The following is a 23142-nucleotide window of genomic DNA, read 5'->3' on the forward strand; positions in this document are numbered from 1 at the left end:
GCGGCCGAGAAATATAAACTTGAACGCCCCTCCAAGAGTTACCCAATGTGCAGGTTGCTACCCCGACTAGAGGAGGAAGCACCGAAACCTACATCCCCGGCGTATGACGCGGCTGATCGGCCACCTCGTGGCCGTGACAAAGAGGCGTTCCAGCCAAAAGCTCAACCCGCACCCCGATGCCATTCAAATAAAAAGGCATGGGGAAATACGCCAGACCTACGAGACGCATTGGAGGACAAAGTAAAACACACAAGATCGATCTACGGATCACAAGGGCGCGCCACTATGCGAGACGATAATCGTCATGTCGGATACAGTAAAAGTAAGTCCGGCTGGGCCGAACACAGTGGGCAAGACTCATTTGAGCTGTGTCGTGATATAGCCCAGTACAGAGGCGCCGTAAACCCCTTATGCTTCACATAAGAAGTAATGGATCATCAAATCCCAGAGGGTTTCAAACCCGTAAATATAGAATCATACGACGGCACAACAGATCCTGCGATATGGATTGAGGATTTCCTCCTGCACATCCACATGGCCCGCGGTGATGACCTACACGCCATCAAATACCTCCCACTCAAACTCAAAGGACCAACTCAGCATTGGCTCAACAGCTTGCCGCAGAGTCCATTGGCTATTGGGAAGATCTGGAAGCTGCATTCCTCGACAACTTTCAAGGCACTTATGTGCGACCACCAGATGCCGATGACTTGAGCCACATAATTCAGCAGCCAGAGGAATCGGCCAGGCAATTCTGGACATGGTTCCTAACAAAGAAAAATCAAATCATCGACTGTCCGGATGCAGAGGCCCTAGCAGCTTTCAAGCACAACATCCGCGACGAATGGCTCGCCCGGCACCTTGGCCAGGAAAAGCCGAAATCTATGGCAGCCCTCACGACACTCATGACCCGCTTCTGTGCAGGAGAGGACAGTTGGTTGGCTCGCAACAATAACATATCAAAGAACCATGGTACTTCGGATACCAAGGACGGCAACGGCAGGTCACGTCGCAACAAACATAAGCGCCGCATTAACAGCGACGATACCGAGGATACGGCAGTCAATGCCGGATTCAAAGGCTCTAAACCCGGTCAGCGAAAAAGCCATTCAAAAGAAGCACTCCGGGCCCGTCTAGTTTGCACCGTATACTCGATCGCTCGTGTCAAATACACAACACCCCCGACAAGCCAGCCAACCACACCAGCAGGGATTGTTGGGTGTTCAAGCAGGCCAGCAAGTTAAATGCCGCAAACAAAGATAAGGGGTCACATAGCAATGACGAGGAGGAGCCCCGGCAAACGAACACCGGAGGACAAAAGAGGTTCCCCACACAAGTGCGGATGGTGAACATGATATACTCAACCCACATCCCCAAGAGAGAGCGGAAGCGTGTGCTCAGGGACGTATATGCGTTGGAGCCAGTCGCCCCAAAGTTCAACCCATGGTCCTCCTGTCCGATCACCTTCGATTGCAGGGACCACCCCACTAGTATCCGTCATGGCGGATTCGCCGCACTGGTCCTAGACCCAATCATTGACGGATTTCACCTCACTCGAGTCCTTATGGATGGCAGCAGTAGCCTGAACCTACTTTATCAGGACACAGTGCGCAAAATGGGCATAGACCCCTCAAGGATCAAACCCACAAAAACGACCTTTAAAGGCGTCATACCAGGTGTAGAGGCCCATTGCACAGGCTCAGTCACACTGGAAGTGGTCTTCATATCCCCGGATAACTTCCGAAGCGAAGAGTTAATCTTCGACATAGTCCCGTTCCGTAGTGGCTACCATGCACTGCTCGGGCGAACCGCATATGCAAGATTCAATGCGGTACCGCATTATGCATATCTCATGCTCAAGATGCCAGGACCGCAGGGGGTCATCACAGTCAATGGAAACACAGAGCGCTCTCTCCGCACGGAGGAGCACACTGCGGCCCTCGCAGCAGAAGCGCAAAGCAGCCTCTTAAGGCAATCCACTAGTTCGGCGATTAACGACCCGGACACCTTCAAGCGCGCCCGGAGTAATCGGCAACTGGACCGCCTGGCACGTTCCGAGCTCGCATAGCAATGCGGCCCCCACCCCGGTCCCAGCCAAACGGCGAAATCCATGCCATGCATACATAATTACGCATTAAAAATACCATGGGCATAGGTGGGGAGGGGGCACGACTACGACATGCGCCAAGACGCGGCTTAAACCGCACTAGGGGCTTCCTTCTTTGTTATTTTTCTCTTTCAGGACTTTAATCTCTGGAAACCCTGTCCAGCAGCCTGATTGCGGACACATGATGCAGCAACCAAGGAGGCAGAAAGCTACGTCACACCACGGAACTCCCAGGTGGATTACGATAACGAGTGAAATATTTGATTTAATACGATTTGTCAGCTTGCCCTTGGAAGGGACATGTCAAACAGTCCTACTTTTTGCTTATCGCACTACTTGTATCATTCTGCTTTAAAGCACCTTTTTGAATAAATGGGGCATAGCATTAAGACTATTATTGCATTCTTCCTTTATATATATATATATATATATATATGTTCATTCATGACATCTAGCACCCGTACATTCTGGTACGGCCAATACGCTAGGGGCTTAGGCATACCCCATAATACGGCGTGAGAAGTCCGAACACTTTCGATAGTGCGGCACCCCGAACTTATAGCACTATATGCATCAGCTCCGAATCATGTCTTGGGTCAATAGTTGGGTTTTCCCTACGTTCCGCTATATCGGCTAAGGTAGCACTGCGAGAACTACTGCGATTGTGCCCCGGTTCTGCTGGGCTAAGCACCTCAGTAGAGAAAGCTAAAACTAACTATCATGATAAGGCGAGAGACTGGTCGTTGTTCGAGAGGTTTCAAGTCCCTAAAGACTTATGCTGCTTAGAGCGAGGAGTCGGCCCTGTCCGGCTTAAGGCGTGTATAGCGCCCCAAAATCGGCCTTCCAAATACTGGGGGCTTCACCGAAAGTTAAAATTATATAATTCTATGGCTAAGTTTGAGTGATAACGCATTATAGTCTGATTGCCTTGTTCATTGTGCTGAGCACCTCCCTTGGAGGACCCAAAAATGGGAACAAGAGTACTCAGGTTTATCCCGAACACCCCAGCACTCGTGGCGTGGGGGCAGAAACCGACGACTAGCCATCTCTCAGATTTGATAAACAGCCGAACAGAAGGTAATATTTTAAATTCAAACAAGCGTTGCATAGCGCATATGAACAAGTTTTCATAATACAGGATTACATGAGCAAGTTTATTCAAATATTACATCTTTCGCACACTCGTCCGCTACAAGACAGGCACCCTTCAAGACACCCTCATAGTACATCTCGGGGTGGCGATGCTCCTTGCCCTGCGGCGGCCTTTCCTTCACCAACTTCACGGCGTCCATCTTGGCCTAATGCACCTTCGCACGGGCGAAAGCCCGGCGTGCACCTTGGATGCAGACGGACCGCTTGATGACTTCCAGCCGTGGGCAGGCATCCACAAGCCGCCTCACCAGGCCGAAGTAGCTGTTGGGAAGGGCGTCGTCGGGCCACATCAGGACTATAAAGCCCTTCATGGCCTGTTCGGCCGCCTTGTGCAGCTCGACCAGTTGCTTCAGCTGGTCGCTCAGAGGCATCGGGTGTACGGTCCCAGTATACTGAGACCAGAACAGCTTCTCCGTTGAGATTCCCTCCTCGGCCTGGTAAAACTGTGCAGCATCCGACACGCTGCGGGGCAAATCTGCGAATGCTCCTGGAGAGCTCCGGATTCGGGTAAGTAATAAGTAATTTACTTTCACATGCTTGCTTTGCATATAGAATGCCTTACCCGCCGTTATCTTCTTCATCGCATCAATATCCTAGAGGGCCATTTGGGCTTCAGCCTTGGCACTCTTTGCACACTCAAGGGCCACGGCAAGCTCGGACTCTCGCGTCGTCAAGTCAAGCTCCAACGCCTCGTGCTTCGTCACGAGAGCGTGGAGCTCTTGCTGCACCTCACCCGCCCGTGCCTCTTGTTTTTCCCGCTCGCTGCGCTCCTGGGCCGCTTTGTTTTCGGCCTCGGATAGCGCTTGCTTCAGGGTTGCCACTTCGGTCATGGCCCCTGGCAAATTAAAGATGATCATGTCATTTTGCAATCGCATCCCTTATATATATATATATATATATATATATATATATATATATATATATATATATATATATATATATATATATATACAGACTAGGTATTATTTACCTTTGTTCTCCTTGAGCTGCCTTTTGGCAAGGTCGAGCTCTTTCTTGGACCCTTTGAGGTCCTGCTTCAGTACGGCGACCTCCGCAGTCAGTGCGGTAGAGGTTAGCAGCGAAGCCTGCATACGCATATAGACATACTTATATTAGATTCCTGCAGATATTAGTTGATCCTCTATTCAGCTTTTCTTTTTGAACACCAAACAGAGCATCAGGGGCTACTGTCTATGCGGCAATATTTTTCCTATATTTCAAATACTTACCTCAAAGCCTGTTAGAAGGCTGGCACAGGCTTCAGTCAGTCCGCTCTTGGCGGACTGAACCTTCTGGATCACCGCACTCATAATAGTGCGGTGCTCTTCGTCGATGGAAGCACTGTGAAGCACTCCCAGCAGATTGTCCAGTGCCTCTGGATGGACAGAGGTCACCGGCACGGGCGTCTTACCCCTTTTGGAAGGAGGCCGCCTGCCCGAGTCCGGAACCACTGGAAGTTCCGGTGCAGTATTCGGCTGAAGGCCGAACTCGGAGCCCTTGGGAGCCTTACACCCTCTGCTCCCAGAGTCCGAAAGGTCGCCTTGAGGCGCCTCTGGGATTGTCTCCTCTCGACCCGGTGCCTCTTGAGACAGCACCTCGGCATTGTCCGTAGGGCAAGGGGAGGTGGCGGTCGAAAGTGGATCGCTATCCATATCCGACAAGTCCAATGAGCCGCCCGACGAAGATACGTCAATACAGGATTGGGGCGGTCTGCATAATCATATTCGGCGTTAGGAAAAGCAGTGCGACAAAGGTATGCTATGAGTTACTCTGGTATCCAAATACTTAGGACTTCGCCAGGGGCTTGGCCCTGAGCAGCCACTCGTCTTCGTCTTCGGCGGCGGTGGTGGAGCAGTCCGGAAGGAGAGTCCTTCCCTTCTTGGAGCCTTCGGCCCCCCGGTTGGGGTGGCCTTCCTTTTCTTGTCTCCCCCGGCTGGAAGGGGAGCATCTTCATCGTCCTCCTCGTCTTCCTGGGAGGAGTGCGTCGCAGAGTCATCGGACGATTAGTCCGATACCACCTGCCGTATGGAACTCTTTCGGGTTCCCTTGGCCTTCTTCTTGGTCTTCTCCGGCACCTTGTAAGGAGCCGGAGTCAGCATCTCTGTCAGGAGAGTGTCCGCAGTGTCTTCGGGCAGATGGGCCGGACAATTGATCTTCTCCGATGCCCCCACCCAGTCCTGTCAAAGGCATGGGAACTCAGACCCCGCACATGGTTAAGCTATGGGAAGTAAAAATATTACCAGATGTACAAAACTTACCGGATTCGCAGGGCGCTTCGGCTTAGCCCGCGGTCCTCGGTGAGAGAGGGAGGGACCTCGGCACCCTTGAACAGCACCCTCCAGACGTCCTTGTGCGTCGTGTCGAAGAGCTCGCTCAGAGTCTGGTGCTGGGCCGGGTCGAACTCCCACAAGTTGAAATCCCGTTGTTGACACGGGAGGATCCGGCGGAAGAGCATGACCTGGACTATGTTAACAAGCTTGAGCTTCTTGCTTGCCATATTCCGGATAAATTTCCGGAGTCCGTCCAGCTCCACCGATGAACCCCAGGATAGGCCCTTCTCTTTCCAAGAGGTGAGCTGTGTGGGGATTCCGGATCGAAACTCGGGGGCCACCACCCAGTTGGTGTCGCGCAGCTCGGTGATGTAGAACCACGCCGACTGCCACCCCTTTATGGTCTCCACGAAGGAGCCTTCAAGCCATATAACATTGGGCATCTTGCCCACCATGGCTCCGCCGCATTCCGCTTGTTGGCCTCCCACCACCTTTGGCTTGATATTGAAGGTCTTCAGCCACAGGCCGAAGTGGGGCCGGATGCGGAGGAATGCCTCACACACGACGGTGAACGCCGAAATGTTGAGGATGAAGTTCGGGGCTAGATCATGAAAGTCCAGCCCGTAGTAGAACATAAGACCACGGACGAATGGATGGAGGGGAAACCCTAGTCTGCGGAGGAAGTGGTGGAGGAAGACTACCCTCTCATGAGGTTCCGGGGTAGGGACGATCTGCCCTGCAGCGGGCAGCCGATGCGCGATTTTCGTGGCCAAGTATCCGGCTCCGCACAGCTTTTTGATGTGTCCCTCCGTGACGGAGGAAGCCATCCACTTGCCTCCCGCTCCGGACATGTTTGGAGAAGGTTGAGGAGAAGGATGTGGACTTGGGCGTTGGAGCTCGGGTGCACAAGAACGGATGAGCAAGGATGAAGAAGGCGTGGGTAGAAAAAGGTTAAACCTTATCCCTTTATAAGGGCAGCCGAAACTATGTGCCCCCACTAGCCTGGTAAAACTCTCTTATCCCTCAAGCGCCGTAATTGATGGCACGGATGGGTTACCCACGCCCGTTGTAACGCCCCGGACACACCTGCCGGTGGTCGTTACTCCTGGCGAGATCTAGACTGGCCCCACGGATCAATAGTAGTCTTTTCTGCACACTTTGTCCTCACTCGTGCGCACCGGGAGCAACTTCCCGGTCGGTCACCCATCCTGACACTACTCCAAGCTAAGCAACTTTGGAGTAGTGTCAGGATGGGTGACTGACCGGGAAGTTGCTCCCGGGTGCGCACGAGTGAGGACAAAGTGCGCAGAAAAGACTAGTATTGATCTGTGGGGCCAGTCTAGATCCCGCCAGGAGTAACGACCACCGACGGGTGTGTCCGGGGCGTTACAAGTTCGTAATCAGAGCCTTCCCCGACCTTAGTAGCCCCATTGCTTGATCGTTTTTAGCGGCCGAGTTGTGTCTAGAAAAATGTTTTGACTCATTTAGGAATTATATATCGGAGAGTTTAGGAATTCTTTTTACTTCCCAGTCTCCTCATCGCTCTGGTAAGGCATCCTGACATAGAGTTTTGACTCTTCTCTTCTCAAATTTCACTAAAAAAAATTAGGATCACACGGGTATCTTGGAATTGTTCCGATGGTTTTGTGACGAGAACATTGTCTTGGTGCCTCCTGTCAGGGGTTTTGTGGAAGTGTCCCGGGGAGTTGAGCTCTGAGGTGTTGTCATCATAATTTTATCGTTGAAGTTCTGGAATACCTGAGTTTAGTTCGCCGACATCGAAAATCTCTTTTATGCAGTTCATTCGTGAGATAACCTCGACGCCACCCAGTACTAGGGCGGGAGTTCGGGAGTATTGCCATAACTCGTATAACGGATGCTTTTCGAAGGTTGAGGTAGATGGTTTCCGAAGTTTTCTCGGTTATGTGTTGAAGGATGGATACAGCTGGATGTAGGATTTGCTAGATTTGGGTGAGATATTATGCTTCCCCTGTATCCCCAACACCTGATTGCATAACCGGAAAGTTTCGGGAGTTTATAAGTGGGAATTCAGGTAGCTCTTAGGATATCTTTCCGACAGATGTATGATATGAAATTGGGGTTCGACGTTTAGTGGTCCGCCTATTCACGGTCGGTTTTACAGTTGTCTCGTTGTGTCTTAAAGAGTCCTTGACTATGCCGACTCGGGGACGCTTCGTATGTCATGTGCATTGCCTTGTACATGATGGTGCTGTACGATCGAGCCCGTGTAGGCCCCACCACGAAAACTTCGGACAAAATCTCAGTCATATGTTTGTTCCGGCTTATTTTCCAAGCCAATCCTTTGTTTTGTTTTGAGTTGTTGTATTCGAGTTGCTTCAATGTCAAATGTTGATTCCATACCTTCCCCAAATGGTGTTCTCATACTCCGATGCGAATACGAATCCTTCTTGATAATCGAGATTGTCATGTCAATCCTCTTCTCAACCGGTGTGCTTCTCCTCAAGTGGATCCGTTCACTTCAACATTCGCAAGACCAATTATCACTTCTTCTCAACGGTGTTCGTTTCATCCATTCCAAATTGTCTTTGTTTTTCCCGCCCTACCTCCCTTGTTTTTCTTTAAGGACTCAGACTTCTTAATCGAGTATCCATCTTATTGATGTGAAGTCTCTTCATTCTTTTCCTTCAATGTCCTTATCCGGTGATTCTCATGAAGATTCTAACGGAGCTTCAAGTTCGTCACTTTTCACTCATTTTCTTCTCCGGTGGATTCTATAAAAGCTCTCGGTGTCGACCATATTCTTCTCTGTATTTCAAATGCTTTTCTGGTGCCGGTGCACCTCTTAATCATTCATTTCTTGATATTCATTTGTTCCGGTGCCCTGAAGATATCTCAGAAGGCTCGCCTTGTCATCCAAGATCCGTTCAACCTATTTCGAGGATGTTCCCTCATTCAAGTCATTTAATTCAACCGATGGAATCTCTCTTTTCAAGCAATCACTTAAACGGTGTCTCTTTTGAGTGGACCCTAACCCACAGGTCTTTTTCCAGGATCTTACCTGACTCTTCTTATTCTCCCGGAGTTATTCTCAAATTCATTTCAAGTATGACGTAAGAATGAATTGTCATCAGTCATATGTCTTCCTCCAAGATCTTTCAAATTCTTTTCACAGTTGGCTCAACCTTTCTATTCGTCATCCCGGAGTATCTCAACAAGTCTTGGTGGTGTTTCTCGTCGTCATTCTCGAATTTTGAGGACTGAAGAAGATTTTTTTTCTCTCAATCTTGCTCCTTTCTCTTCAAGATTCGTGGTGCTAGCTTGATGCCATCCTCTCATAATTATTTTCGATTGTGAGAATTCTTTTCACCCATCCGGAGCATTTCAAGATTCTTTTCAGTTTGCTTCTCCGGAGCCCATCATCTCAGAATTTATTCATTCTCAGCTTTCAGTATCATTCTCTAAATCTTACCGGTGCATCATTCAATATTCTCTTGTCAGATCTTGATCTCTTCATTCTTTTGTATCTAAATTTCCCAAAGTATCTTTGTTCGTTTTCAATTCTTACCGGTGATTCATCTCTTTTCTTCGTTCATTTTAATTCTTACGGTGGTTCTTCCAAGATTCTTCTTCCTTTGTTTATCATATCTATGTATTCGTTGTTCCCAAATCCTACCAGTGGTTCGTTGAAGACTTTCTCAAGTTGGCGCAATATCTATCTTAATCCTTTCTACGAGAATATGTAGTATGCCAAATCCACTGTGTGCCATCAATTAAAATTGGTGAAGGATAAGCATAACGTAATTCTTATTCTTGTTTCATCGAGTGAATTCAATTCCTTATTCTGGAGGTTAATCAAATTCTCGATTCCATGTGTCTGATCTTTCTTTTCCGGAGATCCAAGCTCTCTCAATTATCTCGTCGTGAAGCTCCATCTAAATCATCGCAAGGTTTCACTTTGTGTTTTCAACTTCTCTTTCTTTTTGTTATCTTTTGTTTACCGGAGTTCTTCTTGAATGTTCTACATGATGGTTCATCAAGGATTTATATTCCTTCTCGAAACGTTCATCAACTTTCTTTTCAGAGGAACTCAAGTTTTCTTCATCTTGCAATCCGGAGTTCAATCTTTCTTCCGTATCATTGGAGATGGTATTATGTCATTCTTAATAATTTGAGTTCATGTTTCATAACTCACATGTTGTTATGAATGAGGTATTTTAAATCCATCAACCTATTCGTTGGAATTATCTTGGGTTATATTCCACCTAAAGCTTTCCCTAAGGATTGTTGCTATCTATGGTGCTTATAAATGATCCAATGTCTTCTTTTATCCTTCCGATGAAATAAGTTTCTCGTCTCCTTGTTTATTCCAATCTAATTCTTTCCCGTGAGTGGCGGGTTGTCACCTCATAATTTGAGATGTACTCCATAAGACCATATCAAGCCTACTATTTCTCGTTGTTGGTTTTCAACAACTCCGGTCTAGTATTTGTTGTAAGTGTGCTCTCTCAAGATCGTGTTCCCCTTCGTTCATTCCATTCCATTCTTACTTTTGTTCCGGAGGCATGGTGATGTTGCTCTCTTCAACCCATCTTCTTGTTTTGTTAGGATCTTGTTCTTTTCATGCTTATTCATTTAACCGGAGTGCCGTGTTTTCATCCTAGCTCTCTCATCTTATCAAGTTTTACCTCCCTTCTCAACCGGAGTGCTGTCTGAAATCTTTCTTACCCCTTGTGCCATTCATTCAATAGTTTCGGAGACAGTGTGTTGTGATTTCATCAAGTATGTTCTCATCTGGCCAAGTTCTTATTCAATTCCTTTTCTTTTCAATCGGAGTGCTGCCCGAAGTTGTTCTCCCTTGTTCCTCTTTTTCTAATGGAGTGCTTTCAACTTCGCTCTTTCTCGTTGCATTCTTTCTTTCAAGTTTCTCAACCTCGCAAGGTTCGTGGTTTCACTCGTTTGTCAAAGAAGCAACTTAGTTTTTACTTCTTCTCTTTCTCATCTGTTTTCTCTCCGGTGCCATTCTAGATCTCGGGACGAGATCCTCTCGTAGTGGTGGAGTGTTGTGACGCCCCGAGACCGATGTGCCAGGTATCCTCCAGTTATTCGCTGTTGTTGCCTTGTCATTTGCTTGCGTGTTGTATTCTGCCATGTCATCATGTGCATTGCATCATGTTTTAAAACTTGCATTCGTCCGGGTTCTCCGAGTTCTCTCCGTTGTCCGTTCTGAGCCCAACCTCACTTGCACGCGCCCGCCGCACGTCTGAAATATTATTTTTATAAGTGGCCGGAAGATGTTCTCGGAATGGGATGAAAGTTGGCGTGTGGTGTTGTTTTGTTGTCAGTAGACCGCCCGCCAAGTTTCATCGCGTTCGGAGTTCGTTTGTTAGCCTAACCTATCCTACTAGCTATATATATTAGCCTAACCCTAGACCAACTCCCTCTTTTTCCTCACCCGCCGCCACTCTCTCATCGGGATCATCCCAGATCCCCTTCTCACCCAACCAGCTAGCTCCTTCGAGTATCCCTCGATCCCCTCCAAATCCGCAAACAACCTCCTCCTCCCTGTTCGATCCAGAGGAGTGGAGCTCCTCCACGCCCATAGGCCCTCCCGCTCGAAGGCTCCACGCTGTAGCTCCAGGCTGACCCCGAGCCCTCTCCCTCAGTCCCTCCTTCTCTTCTTTCTTTCTCCTGCACTCTCAACTCTCTCTCTGTGTGCCTCGCAGGACGCCATGGCTGCCCCAAAGCTCCAAGACCCTGCTGTCCCGCGCCCGGGTCCTGCAACCTCGCCCGCACCTCGGATCCATCCCTTGTTTCGGCTCCCACGCTGAGCTCCTCAAGTCCCGCGTCCGTCGTGGCCATCGAGCACATCGGCGTCGTCCTCGCCTCCCTGCAGGAACTGAACATCGCCGCCGCCCATGGAACTCCTCCGCCATGGACAGCGTCTCTCCAGCGCCTTGCGTCGCCTACTTCGCTCCTGGACCGACTCCTTCCACCTCGATCTGGTTGCTGCCGTCGCGCCAAGCTCCGCCGTCGCCTGCCCGCGTCTTGGTTGCCCGCCTCTGCTTCCTCTGCAACGAGCAGAGGCACGTTCATCAGGCGCCCGCTTCCCCTGTTCCTGCTCGCTCGCGTGAGACGAGCGCCTCACCCACCCCGTTGACCGCATCGCTCCCTGTTTCGCTAGCACGGGCCGGCCTCGCCTGCCCAGATCTGCCCCTGGGCCACTTTCCTCGCGTGCGTGTGGGCCGACACCGTCCAAGGCCAGCGTGACCTGCCAGGCCGCCTCCTCCACAGATCTAGGCCAAGCCCATGGTGAGAACCCCCCCTTCAGACCTCTGTGCGGTTGGGCCAGCCAGATTCGGCCCATGTCACGTTTTTTTCCGTTCTGCGATTTGTCTATTTATCCAGTGTTTGCCTGTTTTACAGAAAACCCCTTGTGCTACATGCATATAATAACTCAAAATTGGTGCATCGGATTAAAATGAATTATACAAGAAAGTTGCTTAGAATTTTGTGTAGATTAATAATATCCAACTTTCATCTATGTGTAAAATGCTTAAAATGTTGTTTGGTTAAATTTTCTCCTATGCCATGTTAAAATGATTTAATTCATAACTAATTAACCGTAGCTCCGCATCTAACAAACTTTATATGTAAATGGGGTAGAATTTTGCCTAGTTTAACATGGTGCACTTGTTTTGCATGTTTAATAACTCTAAAATTATGTTTAGGGCAGAACAGTACCATAACCAAAGTATGCTCATGAGGAGTTTCCGGAAATGTTGTTCGTTGCTTCCGGCCTCATTTAAACTTGACTAGATGGGTAGTTTTCTTTTGCTTCACCCTCTTGCCATGTTTAACAACATTTAATATTGTTGGGTACATAAACGAGATCGAACTAAATAATTGATGTGGTGCTCCGTCAATATGCAACTCGTTGCATATTGAGCTCCACTTAATTTGTAGTTTTGGTTGTTGCACTTTGTCATGCCATGCCCTCTTTAAACCGGACATGCATCATACTTGTTTGCGCATCATGCCATGTCTATGTGGTGGTTGTTTACTATGTTGTGTGCTTCTTTCCGGTGTTGCTTCTTTGGGTTGGTTCCGGTAACGTCGCGTTTGTGAGGACTCGTTCGTCCACGTCCGTTTGTCTTCTTCATGGACTCGTTCTTCTTCCTTGCGGGATTTCAGGCAAGATGACCATACCCTCGAAATCACTTCTATCTTTGCTTGCTAGTTGCTCGCTCTTTTGCTATGCCTATGCTATGATACCTACCACTTGCTTATCATGCCTCCCATATTGTTGAACCAAGCCCCTAACCCACCTTGTCCTAGCAAACCGTTGATTGGCTATGTTACCGCTTTGCACATCCCCTCTTATAGCGTTGTTAGTTGCAGGTGAAGATTGAAGTTTGTTCCTTGTTGGAACATGGAGGTGTTGTTCCTTATTGGAACATGTTTACTTGTTGGGATATCAAAATATATCTTACTTAATTAACGCATATATATACTTGGTAAAGGGTGGAAGGCTTGGCCTTATGCCTGGTGTTTTGTTCCACTCTTGCCACCCTAGTTTCCGTCATATCGGTGTGATGTTCCCGGATTTTGCGTTCCTTACGCGGTTGGGTGATAATGGGAACCCCTTGATAGTTCGCCTTGATTAAAGCCTTTCCAGCAATGCCCAACATTGGTTTTACCATTCGCCGCCTAGCCTTTTCTTTTCCCTTGGGGGTCGCGCGCCCAAGGGTCATCATTATTTTAACCCCCCCCCCCCCGGGCCAGTGCTCCTCTGAGTGTTGGTCCACCTGTCAGCTGCCGGTGGCCACCAGGGGCAACTCTGGGCTGGCCTACCCGTACCTAAGACAATCTGAGTGTGCCCTGGGAAAGAGATATGTGCAGCTCCTATCGGGATTTGTCGGCACATTCGGGCGGTGTTGCTGGATTTGTTTTAACTTGTCGAAGTGTCTTGTTGTACCGGGATACCGAGTCTGATCGGAACATCCCGGGAGGAGGTCTATTCCTTCGTTGACCGTGAGAGTTTGTGATGGGCTAAGTTGGGACACCCCTGCAGGGTTTTGAACTTTCAAAAGACGTGCCCGCGGTTATGGGCAGATGGGAATTTGCTAACGTTCGGTTGTAGAAAACCTGAAGTTGACCTTAATTAAAATGCATCAACCGTGTGTCTAACCGTGATGGTCTCTTCTCGGCGGAGTCCGGGAAAGTGAACATGGTGTTGGAATTATGCTTGACGTAGGTTGTTCTAGGATCACTTCTTGATCATAGTTTTCCGACCGTGCTTTGCCTTCTCTTCTCGCTCTCTTTTGCGTATGTTAGCCACCATATATGCTAGTCGCTTGCCGCAGCTCCATCTCATACCTTTACCTTACCCATAAGCTTAAATAGTCTTGATCGCGAGGGTGCGAGATTGCTGAGCCCCCGTGGCTCACCTGTACTTCCAAAACCAGTTTGCAGGTGCCGATGTTACCGAGCAGGAGACGCAACCAAGCTCAGGAGGAGCTCGATGAAGATCTTGTCCTTTGTGTTGTTTCGTTCTAGTTGGTCAGTAGTGGAGCCCAGTTGGGGTCGATCGGGGACCTTTGTCGCATTTGGGGTTCTTCTTTTATTTTGGTTCCGTAGTCGGACCTTGATTGTATTTGGATGATGTAATGATTTATTCATGTATTGTGTGAAGTGGTGATTGTAAGCCAACTATGTATCTTTTTCCCTTATGCATTACATGGGTTGTGTGAAGATTACCTCTCTTGCGAATTGCTTTCAATGCGGTTATGCCTCTAAGTCGTGCTTCGACACGTGGGAGATATAGCCGCATCGAGGGCGTTACACCCGTATTGATGAGAATCCCGTAATAAGGGGGACACGATCTCTGCTTTGACAAGACGTGTCAAGAAACTGCCTCGCGTTATGTGTGGGGCTAGTTAAATAAAAACGGTTCGAATAATCACCGAGCCATGGCATGATGTCATGTTGCCAAAATATATCAGCATATTTGATTTGTGGAAATATAATTCTCTCTACGGTGGTATGTGGAATGTATTTTGCAGGGTCAGACACTATCCTTTTATTCAAACTCTTCTGTGGTGTATCCGGAGGAGGAACCCGCCTTGCAATGCCGAAGACAACACTGCGCGCCGGACTCATCGTCATTGAAGCCTGGTTTAGGGGCTACTGAGGGAGTCCTGGATTAGGGGGTCTCCGGACAGCCGGTCTATATCCTTTGACCGGACTGTTGGACTATGAAGATACAAGATTGAAGACTTCATCTCGTGTCCGGATGGGACTCTACTTGGCGTGGAAGGCAAGCTAGGCGATACGGATATGTATATCTCCTCCTTTGTAACCGACCTTATATAACCCTAGCCCCCTCCGGTGTCTATATAAACCGGAGGGTTTTAGTCCATAGGACAACAGACAATCATACCATAGGCTAGCTTTTAGGGTTTAGCCTCTCCGATCTCGTGGTAGATCAACTCTTGTAATACTCATATTGTCAAGAATAAATCAAGCAGGACGTAGGGTTTTACCTCCATCAAGAGGGCCCGAACCTGGGTAAAACATCGTGTCCCCTGCCTCATGTTACCATCTGCCTTAGACGCATAGTTCGGGACCCCCTACCCGAGATCCACCGGTTTTGACACCGATAGCAGTTTTCACATAATTCTTTTTGATAGAGCAAGGTATAGTTGGTATTCCCGGATGTAGCGACCAAACCACAAACGGTCTGATCTCTGTGCTCCGGTGTCATCCCTGGATCAGTAATGCTGACACCACACAGTACTCGGAGGATTTATAACAGAGTAGCAATCACACACTTATTACATCGAGTGTCTCAATAGAGAACTTATTACAATAAATATGGCTTAAGGCCATCTAATAACGATAACAGCGGAAGGCTTGGAAGATAAGTGAGTCCATCAACTCCAACGGCACTGTGTCTCTCAGGGGTATGTCAGCCATCTCCGCGTGACACTTCTTCAACTGAGAAACATGGAACACATCATGAACTCCTGACAATCCTTCGGGCAATTCCAACTTGTAGGCCACTTCTCCCATACGCTCCAAAACTCGATATGGTCCTACAAATCGTGTTGCTAACTTTCCTTTAACCCCAAAACGCTTTGTTCCCCGAAGTGGGGATACTCGAAGATAAGCTCTATCTGCAACTTCGTAAACAATCTCCTTGCGTTTAAAATCTGCATAACTTTTCTGTCTGGACTGAGCTACCTTGAGCCTATCGCGAATCAATTTCACCTTCTGTTCAGACTCTTTAATCAAATCAGGTCCAAACAACTGGCGGTCTCCAACTTCGTCCCATGACAACGGTGTCCCGCACCTCCTTCCGTACAAAGCTTTGAAAGGGGCCATCTTTAAACTAGTTTGGTAACTGTTGTTGTAAGAGAACTCTGCATATGGCAAATTGTCGTCCCAACTAGATCCGTAATCTAGCGCACAAGCTCTCAGCATATCCTCCAAAATCTGATTGACTCTCTCGGTCTGTCCATCTGTCTGTGGATGAAAAGTTGTACCGAATTCTAGCCTAGTACCCAAAGTTTCATGCAACTGCTTCCAGAACTTTGAGGTAAAGTGGGTTCCTCTATCTGATACGATACTCCTCGGAACTCCATGCAAACATACGATTCTGGTCATGTATATCTTTGCCAACTTAGCACTGGTGTACGAGGTCTTTACTGGGACGAAATGAGCTACTTTCGTCAATTGATCGACTACAACCCAAATCGAGTCATAGCCTGAGCGAGTCCTGGGTAATCCCGTGATAAAATCCATGCCTAACATATCCCACTTCCATTCGGGTATCGGCAATGGTTGTAGCAATCCTGCTGGCTTCTGGTGCTCAGCTTTTACTCTCTGACACACATCACAAACTGCTACATACTCCGCAATATCCTTCTTCATTCCGGTCCACCAGAAAATATCTTTCAAATCCAAATACATCTTGGTATTTCCTGGGTGAATCGAATATGGTGAATCGTTTGCCTCTTGCAGAATCAACTTCCTGATCTCCGGGTCATTGGGCACATAAACACGGTCTTCAAACCATAGGATGTCGTGCTCATCCTCACGAAATCCTTTAGCCTTTCCTTCGCTTATTTTCTTGTCAGTCTTCTGAGCTTCTCTGATTCTATCCATCAAAGTTGACTGAATCTCCAATGCTGCTACATAGCCACTCGAAACTATTTCCAAACATAGTTCACGAAGATTTTCTGCTAACTCCCTTGGTATTTCTCCTGTCATTAATGTATTGACATGGCTCTTACGGCTTAATGCGTCAGCTACTACATTAGCCTTTCCGGGATGGTAATGCAATCTCATATCATAATCCTTGATGAGCTCCAACCATCTCCTTTGTCTGAGGTTTAAATCCTTCTGTGTGAAAATGTATTTCAAACTCTTATGGTCCGTGTACACCTCACAATGGTTTCCAATGAGGAAATGTCTCCATGTTTTCAATGCATGCACTACGGCTGCTAATTCCAAATCATGCGTAGCATAATTCAACTCATGAGGTTTCAGTTGTCTTGAGGCATATGAAACAACTCTCCCTTCCTACATAAGCACTGCTCCAAGTCCTCGACGTGAAGCGTCGCAATACACCTCATAGTCCTTGGTCTGATCTAGCAAAATCAACACTGGTGAAGTAACCAAACGTTTCCTCAACTCCTGGAAACTAGCCTCACATTCCTCCGTCCATATGAACATATTATCTTTCTTCAACAACTCCATCATAGGCTTCGCAATCTTTGAGAAATTCTCAATAAATCTCCGGTAGTATCCTGCAAGTCCAAGAAAACTCCGTATCTCTCCAACTGTGGTTGGTGCTTCCCACTTGGTCACGGTATCAACTTTAGTGGGATCAATTGCTATTCCTTCTCTGGATATAACATGTCTGAGGAATCCTACTTCCTTCAACCAAAACTCACATTTGCTGAACTTGGCATACAACTGATGTTCTCTAAGCTTCTCAAGTACCAATCGCAAATGTTCCTTATGCTCCTCTTCATTCTTCGAGTAAACCAGGATATCATCAATGAACACCACGACAAACTTATCCAAGAACTCCATAAACACTTTGTTCATCATGTTCATAAAATATGCAGGTGCGTTAGTCAGACCAAATGACATAACGGTATACTCGTACAGCCCATACCTGGTGGTAAAAGTTGTCTTAGGAATATCCTGTTCTCGAATCTTCAACTTGTGGTATCCTGATCACAGATCGATCTTGGAAAATACCTTAGCTCCTTGCAATCGATCAAACAGATCATTGATCATTGGTAGTGGGTACTTTTTCTTGATCCTTACTTCATTCAATCCTCGATAATCAACAACCATCCTTAATGATCCATCCTTCTTCTCCACTAGAAGTACTGGCGATCCCTAGGGCGAAGAACTTGGGCGAATATATCCTTTATCCAGTAACTCCATAATCTGATTCTTAATTTCCACCAAATCCTTTGCAGGCATCCTGTATGGTCTCTTTGATATTGGCCCTGTGCCTGGAAATAGCTCAATCAAAAACTCAATATCTCTATCCGGTGGCATGCATGGCAACTCTTCTGGAAATACTTCAGGGAAATCCCTTACCACTGGTACTTCCTCCTGCACAACTCCTGTTAAGCAATTTACTTGAGTCCTCTTTGGCACATGTCGGGATACATACTTGATCCTTCTCCCTTCTGGGGTGGTAAGCAAAATTGACTTACTAGCACATTCAATATTCCCTTCATACTTTGATAACCAATCCATGCCTAATATCACATCCAATCCTTGAGATTCCAATACTATTAGGTCTGAGGGAAAAACATAGTTACCAATCCTTAATGGTAACCGATCACACCATCGACTGGCCATATATTCTGCTCCAGGCGAGGTTACTAACATGGGTGACCTAAGGGCTTGGGTTGACAGGTTATACTTATCCACAAATCCCCTTGAGATGTATGAATGCGATGCACCAGTATCAAAAGGAACAAGTGCAGTAAATGACTTAACCAAAAACTTACCTATTACTGCATCAGGCTAAGCTTCAACCTCCTCCACACTAATGTGGTTCACCTGTCCCCTGTTGAAAGGGTTCGGCTTCTTCCCAGAGCTTCCATTGCTATTTCCATTTTGTAATTCAGGACATTCATTGGCATAATGTCCGGTCTTCGAACACTTAAAGCAAGTGACTTGGCTCAGGTCTTTCTTGGCTGGGGTTGATGGGTTGGTGCGATTCTGGCTGTTGCTTCCTCCATTCCCATTACTATTCCCGGGGCCATTGTGATTGTGCGAGCTACCTCCTCCATGGGTATGCTGAAAATGTCCTCCCGGTCTAGGGGTAAAACGTGGTTTCTGCTGAGCTCCTGAATTGTACTTTCCTTGTCCATACTTCCTCTTGCGGTTCTCAATTTGCTGCTGCTTGCCTTCAATCATAAGAGCATGGTCTACCAACTCCTGGTAGTTGTTGAAGGTTGCTACCATCAACTGCATGCTCAACTCATCATTCAGTCCTTCCAAAAACTTCTCCTGCTTAGTTGCATCCGTAGCAACGTCATCTGGGGCATAACGTGCTAATTTACTAAAGTCCTCCACATACTGGCCAACTGTCCTTCCTCCTTGGCGCAAGTTGCGAAACTCACGCTTCTTCATGGCCATAGCTCCTGCTGAAACATGGGCAGTGCGAAAAGTCTGCTGAAACTGGTCCCATGTGACAGTGTCGACAGGGAAACTGGCTATGAAATTCTCCCACCATGATGCTGCGGGTCCTTCAAGCTGATGTGCGGCAAACTTCACCTTCTCCGCATCCGTGCATCCTGTTGTGGTCAACTCTCTAGCTGTCTTGTGGAGCCAATCATCTGCTACTATCGGCTCGGTGCTACTGGAAAACACCAGCGGATTCAGCCTAAGGAAACGGGCTAAGTGATCAACAGGTGGTGGTGGTGGTGGGTTGTTGTTGTTGTTCCCCTGATTCTGATTCTGGACTAGCAACTGCATCAATGTGTTCAGCTACTTGATCAACTGGGTGAGCTCCGGTGAAAAGGTAAACCCGGGGTCACGTCTCGGAGGCATCTGAGGGTTTAGAAAAGATGAGAGTTAAGAATAGAGGGGGTCTAAAGAGAAAACACTACCCATATGCACATGAGGCAAAAGCAAACAATTCACTTCATTCAATCAAACAAGGGCATACAATCGATCTAACTATCGCAAAAGTGCTCGGACTACTATATTTACATGGTGGACTACTACTACTGATGAGGTGGTCTACTAGAAATATTCTTCGGTTGCAGACTCCATGATATCTGCTTCGGCTTCATCAACATAGTCATCCTCGCTATCATCTGGGTCTGAGTCGGTGTCGTCGATGATGATGTAGTCTTCCGGGCGAATCTCCTTGGGTTCTTCATCTTCATCTACTAGTGTAGGGCCTCCCATAAATATCCCGATCTTCTTGATCAGATCGTCATTCTTCTCCACCAATACTTCAATTTCCTCTTCATAATCTTCACGTGTAGCCTTGACTTCTTCCTCCAGTTCCTTGATTCTTGTCCTTGCCTTCTTCAGATCTATCATGTCGGCGCACATCTGGTTCTCCTGACGTCGAATGTGCTGGTTTAATTCCTGGATAAAACCTGCAACTGATCTATCCTTTCTGGTGCTAATCATCTCCCAGTGCTCATCTCGGTGCCCACAAATCTGGTAGATAGTATCCTTGAGATCATTACGGTAGACTTCTCCAATGCGTCCCATGGCGATGTGAGCTGCCATGCTCTTTCCTAGACTCCAAGTTGGTGCATCAAAAGAAAACTCTATGGGCTCAGTGACTGGCATGAACGTCCTTCCTAGAACTTGAACTTGAATCATCTAGCGCTCTTCTTCAGGTAAAGTGGCGTTGTAGGTTCCGGTGAAGCTTGGTACTCCTATGTTCAGGCATCTAGTGACTTCCTTCAAGTGACGTCCAAAGGGTGTATCGCCATCCGGTTTCGTGAACTTGTTCCTTGCATCCGCCATCCTAAAAAGTAGAAAAGATGACAGGTCAGAAAAGAAGAGAATGAATAGTGATCTAGGTCTTTAGCTTAGTGGTCGTGTCCTACAGTCAGCGTGTGCTATGATACCATCTCTGTAGCGACCAGACCTCAAACGGTATGATCTCTGTGCTCCGGTGTCATCCCTGGATCAGTAATGCCGACACCACATAGTACTCGGAGGATTTATAACAGAGTAGCAATCACACACTTATTACATTGAGTGTCTCAATAGAGAACTTATTACAATAAATATGGCTTAAGGCCATCTAATAACGATAACAGCGGAAGGCTTGGAAGATAAGTGAGTCCATCAACTCCAGCGGCATCACTGAGTAAAGAACCATGACCTAAAAACTCCTTAATCGTCGTCTAAAAAGTCTGCAACATTAACGTTGCAGCCCGAAACGGGTCAGCACATGGAATATGCTGGCAAGGTAACACGTAGAGAGTAATGGAATGAAACAGCTATACTATATGCATATTTGGCTGGTGGAAAGCTCTATGGTTACAGTTTTGCGTAAAGCCAATTTTTCCCTACTACAAAGGAATAAAATTAATTTAACTATCATGGTAGTTGTTAAACATTGAGAATGGTTGACAGCATCCTCAATCCCAATTAAACATCATCATTATCAAAAACCCAACAAAATTAATTTAAAGTAACATGTTGAGATTCACATGATAATCCAGGTACTAGATACTCAAAATGTCCATAACCGGGGACACTGCTAACCATGATTAGTTTATACACTCTGCAGAGGTTTGCGCACTTTTCCCCACAAGACTCGATCGCCTCCGTTTGGTTTCTCGCACTACATGGTGTTTGAGAAACGGATGACCGAGACATAGTCTTTCAGAAGCGCTAGCACCTTACGATCAGGTAGACCGTACCACCTACATCCCCTACATCTGCTAGTCTACCACTGTAAGAGTTCGCACGACTTAGTCAACTATGCTAGAGCCCATAATAGCTTGTGGCTGCACACGAAAGTTTCTAGTATGAATAATCTCATGATCCCTTTGAGCCCGGGTGGCGGTCCAAAAGAAAACAGGCAAATCCTGGATTACCTAGGTGCCTCAATCCACCCAGATGTGTGTTTAAGTTTCCACCTTAGATACACCATTAATTAACAAACTCACATCTGTCATGGATATCACTCACCCAATCCACGTCTACTAGCATAGCATGGCATAATAAGCAAACGTAGAAGTAACTCCCAAAGGTTTGAAAATAAACAGGTAATAGGTACTACCTCAACTACTTTCCATCCCACAATTTAATTAGATTCTAATCATGCAATGTTTGAGGATTTGACCTAATGCATTAAAATTGGGTATTAGAAAAGGTATTATCAAAGTGTTACTTGCCTTGCTGATGATCCGCGAAACTTAGCGATTCGAAGTAACAAGCGGCGCACTCCGGGTACTCTATCACAAACAAACAAGCACACAATAAGTACTCATCCAATGCACAGGTAAAACTCGAATAAGAGATCTTACCAGAAGGTTCAACTTAAGAACTCCGGTTTGCAAAAAGAATCAAATCGAACGAAGCAACGAAAGTCAAACGGCGTAAGAAAACAACTTCGTTCTACTAATCTGGATCTAAGTCAAATTTTAAAGTAGCAAAAACTTGTTTAAGTTGGTTATACGGATAGAGGGTTTCGAGATGAAACTCCAGGCGCTTGAATCGCCTGATTCCGATAAACGAGCGAAAAGTTATACTAAAACGAAAATTGGATCAGAAATCACGATCAGAAAAATCGTGGATTTAATCCGAGAAAAAGAAAAACAACGAACGTTCGCTAGAACGAACGAATGGACGAACGCTCGCTAATTAAATAAATCGGAAAAACCGATCTATTTTAAAAAAAACAAAACTAAAAAAATCGATGAAAAAACCGAATGGTTTTTAAAAAAACAGCGGCACCGATTTCGAGGCGACCTCAGGCGGCGGGTCGGCGAGGCGGCGGGCGGCGACTCCCGCGACGGCAGGCGGCGGCGGCGGCGGTGCTGGCGGCGGCGGCGGCTGGGTCGGGCGGCGCGCTAGGGTTTCGGAGGCGCGAGCGGGCTGGCTTCGGCTGGGCCCCCCGGCTTATAAAGCTTACGCGGGGCGGAGTCCTGGTCGGAGACAGCCCGTAGGTCGATGCGATTTTTTTAAATAATTACGCGTAGAAGAAAAATAAAAAGAAATACTAAACAAACTCCAAAAATCCCGAAATAAATTTTCCTGGGCTTCTAAAATCAAGCCGCACAAGGTGAACATTTATTTGGGGCCTAAATGCGAATTTGAAAAACGCAATTTTTTTCTAAATTCAAATAAAATAACGAAAAACTCTGAAATAAAATCTTATTCGATTTTATTATTAAATCCTCAATATTTCTTTATTTTGGGAAAGTAATTTTATTCCCTCTCTCATATTTCTGTATAGAAAATATTGATGATAAAATAATAAAATAAAGAATTTCCCAACTCTCTCCGTGGGTCCTTGAGTTGCGTAGAAATTCCTAGGATCAAACCAAAAGAAAAATAAAATATGATATGCATTGATGATCTAATGTATAACATTCCAAATTGAAAATTTGG

The sequence above is a fragment of the Triticum aestivum genome, chromosome 7A (assembly GCF_018294505.1).
Source record: "Triticum aestivum cultivar Chinese Spring chromosome 7A, IWGSC CS RefSeq v2.1, whole genome shotgun sequence".
Taxonomy (NCBI): Eukaryota; Viridiplantae; Streptophyta; class Magnoliopsida; order Poales; family Poaceae; genus Triticum; species Triticum aestivum.